Here is a 17,148-nt window from a genome sequence, read left to right on the forward strand (position 1 = left end):
AGGCAAAGAGACCACCTTCAAAGTGGAATCTATCAATCCATCAAACAATTGGTGCAATTATTGGGTGATAATCCAACAATAGCTCATAATATTTATCAGTTACGGGACAAGGTTTACAATTTTATACAGTTCTATGATCAGAATCACACAGTGGAACTCTAGGAGTATCATGAATAAACGTCATGAGCTGTTTAATCTTATTCAGGAAACTGTACCCAATTTTTTTAGCAATACAAGAAACCTGGTGTGACCCTTCCAAGCGCATAGCGTATCCTAATTATAATGTTGTTCGTCACGACGGACCAGGATATGGAGGAGTTGGCTTTTTGGTTCACTCTTCCCTGACATATAGACTTAATTCGAATATTCAGACAATACCCTCCGCCTATGTTATAGGAATATATTATAAGCACATCCTGCTTGTGAATATTTATTGTCCACCAGACGTTTACATCACTGAAAGGCAATGGGATCAATTTTTTCAGCAATTTGCCACAGAACCATATCTTTTTTTATTTTTGGGGACTATAATATTCACCATACGGTGTGGGGAGGAAGTACGGACACACCTCTTCCTCAATGCAGTTAACAAGAATTCTCTTGCAATATTGAACGACGGTTCCCCCGCACGTCTTACTGCGCCCTCCGCTCCTCCCAGCGCAGTGGATTTAACGCTATGTAAGCGAAGTATGTTGTCGATTACCACATGGCACACCTTAGCTGACACTTACTCAAGTGATCATTTTCCCATTGTTATTTCATATGGCTTAGGCCGACCTAGTTCTTCACCTTCGCATTTACTTGCCGAAAACGCTGTCCGTTCGTTACGGAGATTTAAACCGCAGTTATATGCCGCATACCTTGAGGATAGTTTACGACGAATACCTGACAACCTTTTTTCTTATCAATCGTTACTTCAGATTTTACAAGAGTATATTAATTTGCATCATCCCATAATAACAACCCCCCCTCCAACTTATAGGCGCCCTCCGAAAGTTAAATGGTGTGACGAGGAATGCCATTTATTGATACAAACTCGTAAGCTTTTGTTCCGCCAATATAGGCAACACTCCACATTTCACAATTATTTCAGGCTCAAACATCATATAGCACACACTCGAAAAGTTTTGCACAAAAAACGTCATTTAGCTTGGCGAGAGTTCACCTCTTCCCTTACTCGTCAAGTTTCTATCACAACTTTGTGGAATGCTATCCGGGCGATAACAAGAGTTACGCAACATTCCCCTCCCATGACAATTCCACGACAGGTGTTATCAGATTTTCTTGATCGTGAGACTCCAGATTATGTAGTACCTCATTATGTCCACTTACAAGACATGCACGATACACGCTTTTCCGTGTTATTACAGCCGTGCGACCACCAGGAATTAGAAGCGGTTTTTCAATCTTGTTCGAATTCATCTCCCGGTCCTGATAATGTATCGTATCAGATGCTTAAATTATTATTACCGCTTAGAGCTAAGAAAATATTATTAGAGATGTATAATGACATCCTTCGAAATTTTATTACGCCACCTACGTGAAATTATTTTTTTCTTATTCCTATTCTTAAAAATAGGCAATTACCCTCTGAACCGAACAATTACCGCGGTATAGTGTTAGGTTCTTGTATCCGCAAAGTCTTTTTAAAGATTTTACTTCGGAGGATTATATGGGCATTGGAGTATTATAGTCTAACGCCGCAATATCAATATGCCTTTTTCAAGGGACGACGTTCATATGATGCGTTTAATATGTTCATTTTCGACTTGTTACCAGCTCGTCACAGGAAACACAGCACGATTGCGGTTTTTCTAGATATCCAACGGGCCTACGACTCTGTACCACTGAATATCCTATGGGATAAACTGGCATCTCTTAAAATAGCAGTGGAGATTATTACCATTCTTAGACACTTACTTACATATCGAACATTGTACTTTAAAACATCGCAATATACAATACAGCCACGTCAGGTGAGTACAGGTTTGCCTCAGGGAGATATACTGAGCGACATACTTTTTGCTATATTTATGAAGGACTTTGAAACAGTCATTCTCCGCTATGCTCGTATACAGGCGTTCGCAGATGATTTTTTGGTTTATTATACGCACGAGAATTTACAGTTTTGTAGACAGCATATCGTATACACGCTTAGAGAGGCCATGACATGGTTGAATGCTCATGGACTGCATCTTTCTATCGCTAAATGTCGAGCGATGATCTTCTAACACCATCGTACCTATGATCGCTCACCGATTTCTTTTTATGCTTATGAAATCCCCATAGTTAGTCAACATAAATATCTAGGATTATTTATAGATCATAAGCTTACATGGAAGCAGAATTTTCGCTATTTACGCTCGAAAAGTGATCAGTACATACAGATAATAAAAGCTATTACCCCTAGACACTGGGGAGCTGACCCATGTGTAGCAATATCCTTGTACAAGTCCACTATAAGATCGATCCTGGACTATGGTACACATATCTGTGACTTGGCAGCGAGCACGAATTTGAATACTCTTAATATATGTCAATACCAAGCACTGCGCACTTGTATAGGAGCTCTGAAATCAACACCTACAAATGCACTTTTGGTAGAATCCTGCGAACTTCCCTTGCATGTTCGTAGAAAAATGCTTGCTATACAATATTTACCCAAAAAATTTTCTCTTACGAAGCCCCCTTTAATCCCGAAATTGCAGCTCCTCCATGAGTATTATTCCATACGGCGTCAAGTTTTGCGAAGGCTGCCTGCTTGATATCATGCTTTCGATTGGTTAAAATCATTCCAAGGTACAATACTGCAAAGTGAAAATTTAATTCCCTATATTTTACCGTATTCTGTTCCCCATTATCGGCCACAGATAATCTGGCCTACCCGCAGTAGCTATACTGCTGTCATTCGTGCACAGGAGCCAGATCATTTGCCCGCTAAAAGATTGAAACTTTCCTCTCTCTCTCCAAGCATAGACATATACACAGATGGGGCCAAGAATACTACTGGAGTTGGAGCCGCTTTCTGTATACCTTCAATAACTGTCAAGAAACAATATGGTTTACCTAGTGATTGTTCGATCTTTACTGCGGAATTATTCGCTATCCAACAAGCTTTACTCTTTGTTCAGCGGCATGACTATAAGCGAGTTACGATATATACGAATGCGCTGAGAGCGTTGCAGTCCCTGATCTCCTATGCGCTATCTTATAAATGGTATGTATATAACGCACTGATCTCTATACATGGATCGCTGATGGCAGGTCTCCGCTGCAGGAGAAAGTACGCCAAGTTGAACGCGCGGTTCGCCATGTTGGCGTACCCAACCTCGAGCTCTCCTTATGGGGAAGCAATGATAATATAGTCAATTTTAAGTCGCAATTAATGGCGCATTGGAATAATTAAAAATATAGAGACATGTTCACTCAAAGCATAAGGACATTGGGATCACTGACACGTCATTCCGAGGTCAGTAAATCTCCGGGATAGCAATAAAAATGAGTGTATAATAACGGCCGGCAAATATTAACTTAGGTGCTGAATACATGCAATTAGCGATCGGTAACACAATACGAGTGAAAACCAGTTTCTGGAAACATTGCTGTAAATTGTATACATGTATGCCACGAAATTATGCATACTTAAAATGATGTACCTATAAACGTAGCTCAATATACAGGCCTAGATTCGACATATCGTAATCGGTAATCTGTTTCCTGTTTCCAAGAAATAACGCGCAAATTATCAAATTAAAATATCATTGAAGCAAATGTACACATTTATAAAACCAGCAAATATTCAAAACTAGTCAATATATCACACTACCCCCAGCTTAATGTACTATTACAGACCTCTTTAATTAAATTCAGCTAGCAAAGCGATATTGATAGTCATCATCAGAAATATGTAACACTAGTTAAAAGAGTCCCAAATACCACGAATAGTATAATGGAATAGCCCCAAACACCCACCACACTTTCCCTTCTCCCACCACTCCAGTGTCTGAAACCCATAATTATTACTGATGTAAATAAGGTCTAGAATTCCTCCAGACTTCATTTTCTAAGATTGTTATAAGTTCACGTCAATTATTTCATCGAAACCGTCAGTTTAATTATGAGAAATAAAAAAAATAAGTAAATCTTTACTTGCAGTTAATGTTTAGCAAAATTGAAAACAGTTGGCTGTACATCACTTCTAAGGTGTACAGTTTGTCCATTTCTATCAAAACAGTCTTCCTCTAAGTGATCCGAGCAGAGAACAGCTGTTTTAGAAGGCTCCCAATTCTCCCGCCTGATACTCCTAATCGATGATCTTAGATGTTCGGGTCTCGAGAAAAGAAACCTACAAAAATTAATTGCCATTTTGCTCCCGGAATATGCGAAATAAGATACAATAAACCTAAAACTCAAAACACTACTCTAGGAAGATTCTTATGTACAGTATAAAACTCCCAGAGCCGGGCTGAGTGGCTCAGACGGTTAAGGCGCTGGCCTTCTAACCCCAACTTGGCAGGTTCGATCCTGGCTCAGTCCGGTGGTATTTGAAGGTGCTCAAATACGACAGCCCCGTGTCGGTAGATTTACTGGCACGTAAAAGAACTCCTGCGGGACTAAATTCCGGCACCTCGGCGTCTCCGAAGACCTTAAAAAAGTAGTTAGTGGGACGTAAAGCAAATAACATTATTATTAAAACTCCCCGATGAAATGATTTCTCCTTCTGCTGATCGGTTCTGTTTGTACATCCATAAGCTGAATACTGCGGTATGTTAATACCCCGTAGAATGTTTCTTCATTCATATTTCAGATAAACACATACATATTTAAATTTAATCTTGTAATTCACAAGCATACTACAAGGCAACGAACCTAAATTCGTAAAATACACTACTATTTACTTTGCAATAACACAGCACAGAACACTCGTGAAACTACAATCAAGAGGCCTGGCGTCACTGAACTAAGCATAAACAAAGCAAGCGCGCTCCTTGTGGTCTATTGCACCATGCGCTCGCTGCCATCTTACGACGCCAGTCATCTTCTATTCGGCTTACTGCTACCCAAGCTACCAGCCATCCAGTGATATAACGTTAAAAGTCTTCTCTATATGCTTGATAATACCGGTATTTATATAACATTAGTCTGGTTACCCGGACATGTGGGCATTTTGGGTAATGAACAAGCGGATTTCCTTGCAAAACAAACTTCTTGCCTCCCTGTTCCGAATTCTAACAATATCGTTCCTTCGTCCGATTATGCAGCTGTAATTAGACAATCTGCGCGTAATGAATGGCAAGATGAATGGAGATAAACTGCACAAGTCAAAGGTACCTTTTATTAGCATCTACAAACATCTATACCGGTAAAACCATGGTTTATGAGAGGATCATATTCCAGAAGACATATCACTAACATCATTAGGTTGCGTTTTAATCATGCCCTTACGCCCCTATATAAATTTCGGTTCCATTTAACGCAGGATCCAAACTGTTCGTGTGGTGCAAGTGATGGAGATGCGAATCATCTACTTTTTCAGTGTCCTCTATATGTCAATCCGCGTAGGAAGTTTATTAGTAGTCTCATGCGACTCAAGCAGGTTTTTCAGCCAGTGTTTCTTGTTTGATATGTAATCCTTCTGCGGAGATCATCAAAGTTCTAAATACGTTTTTGAATGATGCAGATATTGCGTTATAAGTTTCTATGTGGTGTATGGTGGATCGTATTCAGATACTACTGATTCCATTGGGGTGGATCATCACATTTTTGGAGTATTTAGTGATAGTGATTTGGTGGAATATAGTGGTGTGTGTCCCTTCAAAATGACGACTTGTTATGGACTAAAGTTTTTGCTTGTATTAGTGTTATTCAGCAAGTAATGGATTTTAGAATGGGTGAAATTACCTCGGTAAAAGCCCACAACTCATCACCACCACCACCACCAACAACAACATATTAAACTACATTTTATAAGGTGAGGCCTTATCTAACATGAAATGTGAAGAGTTTTGTCGTTTTTTAAAAATTTATTTGGTCTCACGATTTGCAATATAGGCTATGGATGGTTGCTGAGATGCATTTAATATTTGTTTAGTTATGTGCTTCCAAATTACCGTCAAGGTGGTGGTGGAGATTACTGTTTTAAGAGGTAGTACAACCAGGCAACCATCCTCTATATAGCACTAACCAGAGGGGAAAAACTGGAAGGGACCCGACACTTCGAAAAATGAATGTATCGACCAAAGGAAGACAACGGCCACGAAGGGCGTGAAAATGAAAGACTCCCTAGCCTTCGGAAACCTAATAGCGTTGGGGTCGAAAAAGAATTAGAGTTGACCAAGGAAGGTCGGATAGGATATAGGAAAGTGAGAAGCCTGGCACAAGTAATGGAAGAAATGCCAGGACTCAGCTAAGGGCCCCGTGATCGCCAACCCACGCTCCAAGGTTCAGAGCCCCTGGGGCCAATTACCGTCAAGTTTCTCTTTCCATTCTGTAGGTTAAGATGATTTATTGTTGCGTGCCTAACTGCACATCTGACACAGCGAAGAAATATACACAAATATGAATCTTCATATTTCTCCTAAAGATCCGAGTTTACGGGAGAAATGGCGGCTTGTTATTTCTCGACAGGGCAGCAGAAAAGGACCTTTTTGGACTCCTAATGATAGCTCCAGAATATGTAGCTTGCACTTCGTCGAATCAGATTACAGTGTAAGTACAGTGAGGAGAATTCTGCTCCCCGACAAAATGCCGACGCAAATTCGTCTTCTTCTTAAAAATGTATCAATATTTACAACGCGGGCGTTAGGATATCTCGGAAAATGTAACCTTGTCCGAAAGCTGAAATTCCTTACCGCTCCTAAGTTTAAAGGGACGTTTCAGTGCCGCGACTGGGATCAAGCACACATCACATACCCTACATTATAAGCTTACTTACAAAATTTTTCAGGCCTGTTCTTGATAATAATGCAAAGGAAGTGACTAATGACTGTGATTTATTAAACAAATTCAAGAGCAAGCCTCTGAGCAGAAAAGTGTTGAAATTGTAGAAATAGGGAAAAATCGGGCGAGTACTTCTATTTAGGCCTATTTCCCTATTCTTCATTCTTGTGTATAAACAAGTGCTAAATGAAATAAATCTATGAAGTATAGTGTGTTCTAAGTTGTTTTATATATTTATATCTGATTCATACCGGGCATAATGATAATAAAAATATATTATTTCGCGTTATTGTATGAATCTTCAATATAAGGATATAGACGGAACATGAGAACAACAGGACAGAAACGCGATTCAAGCGGCCATTGCCTGAACTACACTTTGTTCGCCCAGAAATGTGTCGGCTTGTCCAGGCCTTCTACTATAGCGTAGGTAACGCACTAGTCTTAACGATAACGTGCCTGCAGAGAAAACACTAAGAAATTATGTTCGCCTGATCCTCTGATAAATAGTTATTAGGCTCTAATTAATTTTTGAGGTATTCGCGAAATATCATAAAATCAGGAAACATGAAGTTCTGATATTGACCCGAGTCTATACAGTTTATTCGTAAGTATAGGCTACCGTAGACTGGAAGAATGAATGAAGAATGAATTTCTTCAAAGCTCCACCTTCAAGAAATGTTACTGGTTTTAATGAAAGATGTGCCCCATACCAAACCACATTTCCTTTTTAGAGTTTCTAAACGTCCAATACAAAAATGATCCGAACCCTTCCGACAGTTTTATTTCATCTAGTAATTGAATGGGATCTTGTTATTCCTTCTAGCGTAATAATTCCTCAGTTCAACAGATTCCTTCTTCAATCAAGCGACTGTTCTCCAAACCAGGTAAAGGAAGCTCGAGATTTTGAAGTACCTCGCATACTGTAGGGTCTACCAGCAAGAGATATAAAGTTAGGGTGGAGTATTAACGAACCTTTTTATTATCGTAGCTTACTTCTGATCTATATTTAACAACCTTCGCCTACCTTCAATGAGTCATAGCAGCAAATAACCAGCGTGCCAAGTCTTCTTGGTCAAAGTGGACTCTTCTCTGCAAACACCGTCCCTGTGTCGTAAAGACTGTAGACACTACAGAATACTAGTAGACACACACGCTAGAAATGTCCTTCAGTCGTGACAGATATGCGCAGAACTGGATTATTTGCCTTTCATAGGTGAAGCATTAACAAATCATACTGATTTCAGTATAGAGAGCTATCCCCCACGGATCCCCACCAAAGCAACCATCCAATTACAAACTTTACTCCACCGATGATTCTGGAACAATCTGAGATGGAAAGTTCGTATTCCTAGAATAAGATATGAGAACTGTAATAATATTTCATTATTTTATACTTTAAATAATACAGAGGACACAATTTTCAGAGTCTAAAAGTAAGCTAGTACGACAAATTCGAAGGCATGGCCTTAACTTGAACAAACCTCAGTGAATATTCGATCTTTACCTCCATTTCCAACTTATCGCGGAAAGAAATGGTCACTTAATAGTCTATACCTCCTGTATGTAATCATGGTTTTAAATACCTAATTATGCAAATAGTATGACCTCACCTACCGTGTTAATGTTAATTTCAACGTATCATACCCCATGTGGGTGGGGGACGCAGACGAAGAATACACCCACGGTATCCCCTGCCTGTCGTAAGAGGCGACTAAAAGGGGCGACCAAGGGATTATCGAATTAGAACCGTGAGACTACTTGTAATTAGTACTATCACGCAGGGAACACCATAGGTCGCTTTTACTTGCGCGTAGTACTACTATGTTAGGTAGGCCTACACAATAGCTTTGTGATTAGTAGCGACAGACCGACAGTGTGTGAATCAGGGTGGGTTTTACAGTACCTGTGATTAGTACCACTATACGAGCGACACCATGGGTCTGTCTTGCCTATGATTATTACCCACTATGTGAGGAACACCACGGGATAGTACGAGTCTCTGTGAGTAGTGAGGAACACCATAGGTTTGCCGTTGCCTGTAAGTAGCGCCGCAGTGTGAGAAACACCATAGGCCCCATGGGGTCCGGTACACAATCCCGCTATCCATGGGCGCCCGCAAGGGGCGCTTGCCCCCTCCCCCGGAATTCTAAAAAGGTTGATGTTCAATTGTTTAATATCATACCAGATTATTTCGTAAACTGAACTTACTGACAGTCATCTAGCATCTGCTATAACCGGAAATTTCTGTAAACAATTTAATGTTGCTGACGTTATATTGGTGTTTATATTCAAGAAAATGGTTTATGTCCCCCCCCCCCCTCGGAAAAGATCCTGTGGGCGCCCATGCCGCTATCTCCAATTCGCGTCCCAGAATTTTTTAACCTAAAGGGTGAATTCTACCATGTCCAAAAAAGGAACGTAGATGCGAAAATTATGAATTTTTGCAATTTGTAAGTAATTAATAAATGCCAATATGTGCCAAGCGCTACGACTCGCTTGCCAGGGTAGCCATGTTTATGACGTCATAGTTCATCCCTTCAACCTGTGGAAGGTCAGCCATGATGAAATTATGACGTCACGAGCCAACATCTGACATTTAAATCAAATACAGTAGACAATACGCGACACTTAAACAGATTTAGCCTTGTTAAAATGGGAGACAATCCGACGGTGGCGCTCCTAATGACTTGACCTGAAAAGTCACGCTAAATTTAAATACCGGTATAAATAGAAATGCATATACGAAAATGGATAAATAAATTACGTCTAAAAAGAAAGTATTATTGAGATATTAACTTCGAAGTTGCTAAAGCAATTCTGGATAAATGAATGAAGAATTACGGCATTTAAAAGGTTATTATTTAAAGACTGAAATTAGACATATAAATAAGATGTGAAATGGACTGCTGTGAAATGGCTTGATCTTTCATTTATGCATTACTGTTTTTGCTTTAGCATTCCTCCCTGAACTTTTACGGTTAGAATTGTCTTTTTTTTTTTTCATTTAAAAACATTGTATCATCACATTAAGACACTTGTCAATAAAAATATCGCCACATTCCTTACACTTAAAATTTAAAAGCTGGACAGCTTTCCTCTTAACATGAAGCCTACTAACAGAAAGAAAATCTATAAAATCCCTACTTTAATCTGAGAAGAGGGATAAAAGAAAGAGAAGTATGAAAATGTTGTCGATAGTGATGCTTTGAGGAATATTTACGTACACTTAGAGTAAAAATGTAACATACCCTTGGCTGTATAGTCGAGGATTTCTAAAGTCACTGGCCTGGAAATGATCTGAACAGATCTTATAATTCTGATATAAGCGTAACGTCCCTTCTTTCTTGTACACCTTATCCAAATCACTTCTGTGACATTTCAAAACCCACAGATCACACTTACAACACCACATCGGTATTGAACTTCTTCTCTACTTCATAGTTACTGCAGCCAAACACACCACATAACTTTCTCCTCATGTTGAGAGGAGATATCAAGGAATGGCACACACTACTATTTAATTATGTCAACTCACTGAAAACACATAAATAACACCAAAAACTTCACACACAAATACACGTGCTCTTATGACATAATCAGTAGTTCTCAGGTCTACCCACTAGAGAGAGCTCTAATAGCTGTCCCTCGATATCTCGCTGAGTGTCGCGTATTGTCTCTACTGTATTTATTTAAATGTACATACCTTAGGGTCGTATTCATGAACGAGACTTTGACTTAGACTTAGACTTAGGAGGCGGTAAGTCGCCATTTCCATTTCATAATCGCTACTTGGAGGTAAGTAAACTTAGATGGCGACTTACTTCCAAGTCGCCGATGTTCCGTACTTAAGTAGACTCTGAGATAAGAAAAATAATAAAATGGCAGATATTGCTGATGTAGTTAATTTTGTAGACGAAGTTGAAGAGATCCAGGAAATTATTCAGTACGTTGTGCCTAATCCTCGGCGTATTATGAGAGATGCACAGAACCCAGTTGAATTTTATACAGAAAATCACAATGAACCATTAAAATACTGGAATTTTAATAACAAAGGAAGAAAACATCAGAGAACGCTTCGATACCGCTTGAGCGCCCGATCAGTATGGGGCAATTACGGTTCCCAATTTACGAACGCGGTGCATGTTTAGGAATCAGAAATGCATGTACGAACGATATGAAATGATACGTGATGCAGAGATGAGGAGAAATCCTTCCTTTATGCTTGCCAGGGATCCGCCGATCCACCCAAAAAAGTGTTGTTACCCACACAGAAAACGGAGGCACATTACATTGCAAGTTCACACAGTAGCAAGAATAGGAAGTCGCATCATATGCTATTAGATATGTTCATTAGGGTACAAGGAAGGAGTAGAGGTGCAAAAATACTAGGTTTTTATACTATTACCTGACATATAGAACACAGAACCTGAGGACACTATATAGGACTGGTGGAGCACATGGCGACCATGTTTACTTGGTGATGGAGGGGTGACGACGTCATACCTGACATCATAGGGTGTTAGAGAGAGACAGGGAATTAATATCCAAAAACTACGTCCGAATTTTCGCTACTGCGCATGCGCATACTGATTAATTATTTAACATTTCACTGTAGACAAGAAAAATTCTCACTTCTGTCCAACTGTCAACATAAATGCCTTTAATTGATTTTAATAATCTGCCCTTAATTTCACAGTCCCCTAGTATGGCAAACATCTTTTCCCTTGGTACTCTGTCATATGCTTTCTCTAGATCTACAAAACATAACTATAACTATCTATTCCTCTAGTAGCATTTTTCAATTACCTGGTGCAGAATGAAAATCTGATCCTGACAGACCCTTTGTGGTCTGAAACCACAGTGGTTTTCATCCACCTTAATCTCAACCACTGATCATATTCTCCCTTCAAAGATGCCAGTGAACACCTTGTCTGGTATACTGATCAATGAGATATCTTGATAGGTGTTGCAATCCTTCTTGTTCCCTTGGTTATAGATAAGTGCAATTACTGCTTTTGTCCAATCTGAAGGTAGGCCTACCGTACTACCGTAACACTCCATGTTAACCTTATTACACTATGAAGCCATTTCATCCCTGTCTTTCCACTATATTTCACTATTTCAGGTGTAGTTTCATCTATTCCTGCTGTTTTATGACAATGGATTTTATTTACCATCCTTTCTACTTCCTCAAGCATAATTTCACCAAAATCACTGTCCTCCTCCCCATGAACTCAGTTGTTTGCGATGTCACCATGAAGATTTCCTTTTACGCTGAGAAGAATTAAAAAATATTCCTTCCACCTGTCCAGTAATGGAATGGCATATGGCTTTTAGTGCTGGGAGAGTCCAAGGACAAGTTCGACTCACCAGATGCAGGTCTTCTGATTTGACGGCCATAGGTGACCCGCGCATCATGAAGAGGATGAAATGATGATGAAGACAACACATACACCCAGCCCCAGTGCCAGAGGAATTATGGTTAAAATTCCTGATCCTGCCAGGAATTGAACTCAGGACCCCCGTGGCAAAAGGCAGCATGCTAACCATTTAGACATGGAGCTGCCCTATCCAGTGATCCCCTGGGAGCTGTTATGAGTTCACCTGATTTACCCAAAACAACTTCAATTTCCTTTTTTTCCTCCTTTTCTAAGATTCTTTATTACTGTCCAGAAAGGTTTCCCTGCTGCTTGACGTAGCCTTTCCAGGTAATTACCAAAATATTCCCACAACTTCTTCTTGGATTCAACAACTACTTGTTTTGCTCTATTTCTTTCATCTGTGTGCAATTTCCTGTCTGCATTAATCCTTGTCTGGAGCCATTTCCGATCCGCTGCTCTAACTTTATCATTCCACCAAGATGTTCACTTTTCCCCATCTTTACACACAGTTGTTCCTAGGCATTCCCTTGCTGTTTATTTTACAGCATCCCTGTATCCTGAATTTGCTTACTGTCCACTGTTTGGAATGTTTTACAAATCATATCCATATACTTTTGTCTAATTTCCTCATCCTGGAGATTTTCTACCCTTTTTTTGTCTGTAGACAGATTTCACTTTCTCTATCCTAGGCCTAGAAATACTTAGTTCACAACAGACCAGATAGTGATCTGTATCATCAAAAGATCCTTGGAATACCCACACATTCCTAACAGATTTCTTGAATTTAAAGACAGTTTTGATACACAGTAGTCTGTTATGGATCTTGGGCCCCTACCTTCTCATGTGTAGCAGTGAATAGCCTTATGCTTGAAGAATATATTCATAACTGTTAATCCCATACTAGTACAGAAGTCCAGTAATTGCTTCCTATTCCTATTAGATTCCATATTTTCCTCACACTTACTAATCACCTTTTCGTATCCTTCAGTTTGATTTCCAGCTCTCTCATTGAAATCGCCCATTTGCACTATCCTATCCTTGTTGTTGACCCTGACTACAACGTCACTCAATGCTTCATAAAACTTGTCAGCTTCATCCTCATCAACACTCTCACATGGTGAGTACACTGTGACAATTCTTGTCCTAATTCCTCTAACTGCCAAATCTACCCACATCAATTGCTCGTTTATGTGCCTAACAGAAATCATGTTACGTGCAATAGTATTCCTTATGAACAGTCCCACATCACACTCTGTCCTTCCCTTTTCAACAGGGCATTCACATAAGAGTGAACATATTCTATAGTCAAATCTGATATCTAGACTTTTCTTGTTAAGCTTACATTATACTATACAAGTTATTTGCCTGTTGGTTGCTTGTATTTATGTTGTGCTGACCACATGGCACCTCATAATCTTCAGGCCTTCAAGCTGAGCAGGGGTCACTTGGTAGGCCATGGCCCTTTGGGGCTGTTGAATCATGGGGTTTGGTTTGATTTTGCTTGTATTTAAATACAACTGATAGAAACATCCTCTGGCCCTGCAGTCAAGGGGTAATGAGCCCACTTCTCACCCTGAGGCCTCAGGTTCAATTTCCATCCAGGTCAGGGATTTTTACCTGGATCTGAGGGCTGGTTAGTGATCCACTTAGCCTATGTGAGAACAGTTGAGGAGCTATCTCAAACTGAGATATTGACCCCAGTCTAGAAATCCAAGAATAACAGCCAAGAGGATTCATGCCCACTGACCACGTATCACCTCATAATCTGCAGATCTTCAGGCTGAGTAGTGGCCGCTGAGTCAGCCAAGACCCATCAGAACTTTAAGGCCATCGGGGGATAAACATCCAATGTACTAAGAATATTACATCTGGCTGTCTTTCATGGAAATAAGAGAGTAATTTGAATTTGAAAATATTGTCTCTGCAGCTAGGAAGGGAAATTCTTCTCATTCGAGAGTCTCAAAGCTAGAAGCACAGAATCTCATAGCCCCTCTGAAATCAAAGTGAACTGCAATGGCATAGCATACATTTATAACAAGGGTAGACTTCCAAACATTTTAAAATTCTATAAATAGTCTCTTGACATGATTACATTTCATGCAACATAGAATTACTTACATGCAAATTGTTCTGCAACTCTAAGGTGTATATTGCTAAAAGCATTTTTTAAATATGACAGTCAAATAAAAACATTTGCATTTTAACTCAATACAACAGGATTTCTTCTCTGCAAAACATCAGTAATTTGATCTTTGAATTGAGGACCGTTCGATATTTCAGAGACCCAAGAAAGACAAACATGACAGTCATTCATTGGCCATAGAATTTCTTAAAAATATTTTAACCCATTTAAGAGCACTTATACTACATTCACTTGAAGATGTCATTTCAGGCAAACACAAGACTAAATGCAGAAGCTTTGTCACTTGTTCATAAGTATATGAAAATCATTCTGATAAATGAGTTTCAAAAGGTTAAGAGGTGACAAATATTTCTCAGAATCATGATAGGTAAAACTTAATTCATTTTTCAGTTTCTCAATTATGAAAAATAGATATACTGAGAATAATTGTGTAAGTTTACTTTGAGGAAAACTTAATTTATAGTCACTGAACGTTTTTCATTCAACAGTTCCAAATGTTCTTCTGACTTGCCTGATTGAGATATCACAGCATCACTCTTCGCATACTGCACTACATACCTTACAGTGAGCTTATTCTTCTGGAGACGCTCAAGACATGTCATCTCTACAAAACATTGAGAAGTTTTTGGGCTTCCTGAAACATGCTCTTGATTTCCATCCCTAACTATAGCTCTGTGCATACGTACACCAAGTACCGGTAACTAATAGGTGCTACTTATATATTTTATATATATATAAAATTCCAACTTGTATGTTTGGGAAGTTGGAATTTGGTATATTCCAAAATTCCCCATCAGTATCTACTATAGGGAGTACCACTGTATATAATTCTGTGCAATGAAAGTGTTTATGGTAGTCTCATGTCTTAGTGTCTGTTGAAAATTTATTTATTCACTTTTGAAATTAACACAATCAGAAATCAGCAGACATTTATCAACTTTGTGAGGTGTGTAGAAAAGAAAAAAGGAATGTCATGAGTTATGGCACACTGTCACTATAACTCTAGATCTTTTCAAGACATTTTACTGGGAACATACCTTTCATTCTCTACAGGCCAGGCATGTGGTTTTCATCCACTAACAGCATCTTTCTGTGAGTTAATGAAATGTCGTATGGCTTTTAGTGCCGGGAGTGCCCGAGGACAAGTTCGGCTCACCAGGTGTAGGTCTTTTGATTTAACACCCGTAGGCGACCTGCGCGTCGTGATGAGGATTAAATGACGATGAAGACGACACATACATGCAGCCCCCGAATCAGCAAAATTAACCAATGATGGTTAAAATTTCTGACCCTGCCGGGAATTGAACCTGGGACCCCTGTGACCAAAGGCCAGCATGCTAACCATTTAGCCATGGAGCCGGACTGAGTCCATGATCATTTCAAATAATTCATAAAGCATTAACAATATTTTCTTTTACTTTCAGTAATGTTCTAATGGGCTCATAATCAAATTTGCAGTACTTGTCTACGGTGTCATTATCTGCTAACATAATAGTACTTTATTTTCTAGATGAAACTACACTGTGTTCTTAACTAGTATTACAAAGTCAGGGGTATGATTATTTTCTAAATTCAACTAATACTTCTCGATAAAATGGAATCTGTTTAAATGTGCATCATTTGTCAGCCATGAAGCCTGTTCGAGCAAATCCCTAACTAGGTGATCAAGGCATCTGCTATGAACAGATTTCCTTCAACCTGTTGATAGCTATGCATTCACTCCATTGTGCCTGTAAATGCTCTATAATAACATTACGTGATTTAAATTCTTTAACACATTCACTTCTATATCTGACCATGTGCCAAACTTTTACATTCAAATGGACGTTAGATGACACAGTATATCAGTTTGCCAGTAGATAGCACGCAGATTAACATTTTACTACAATTTGGGATAATTTCCCGCAGTGTGGTATGTGTGATCTAAATAAACATATGCCAGTTCCAGGGCCTCTGAAGGGCGCCACCGGAATTCAAGTGGCACTGATGATGGAACGAATAGTCATGGCAAGTAAACAATCTTACTATATGTGCGTACAAATTTTTAGATGTTTAGGGTTTATAGTATAGGAGTGATGCTAAGTTAACCTTTCAAGTGATAATGATGGGATAAATTATCATAGCCACATGGCTCCCTAAGTGGCCATGACGGAATATTTTGTCATCACATTGTCAATGTCCTTCGGCGATGGGTATGGCGACTTATTCCGTCGTATGATCAGAGATCACTTTCCTTTATGTCCGCCTCCGTAGCGTAACGGTTAGTGTTATTAGCTGCCGTCTTCGGAGGCCCGGGTTCGATTCCCGGTACTGCCAGAAATTTAAGAATGGCAGGAGGGCTGGTATGTGGTTCAAATGGTACACGCAGCTCACCTCCAATGGGGGTGTGCTTGAAAAGAGCTGCACCACCTCGGGATGAGGACCCGAGTTTACTTTTTTTATTTTACTTTCATTTATGCGTGTATGTTAGTTTCGAGCCAGTACCGGCTGCCAGGCTGCTGAGAGTGGTCGATAGCGCATTATGGCAGATGCAAGCGGAGCTTGGAAACGTCTGCGAGAAGAACTGTTTGATTTATTACACTGTGACAATTCGGAGAGTGATGTGTCATCTGATAGTGAGACTATGTCAGGAAATAGCGAGTGCAATGGTGAAAGCGACTCAAGTGAACGTGACGGTAGCAA

Source organism: Anabrus simplex, chromosome 7 (assembly GCF_040414725.1).
Source record: "Anabrus simplex isolate iqAnaSimp1 chromosome 7, ASM4041472v1, whole genome shotgun sequence".
In the NCBI taxonomy this organism is placed as follows: domain Eukaryota; kingdom Metazoa; phylum Arthropoda; class Insecta; order Orthoptera; family Tettigoniidae; genus Anabrus; species Anabrus simplex.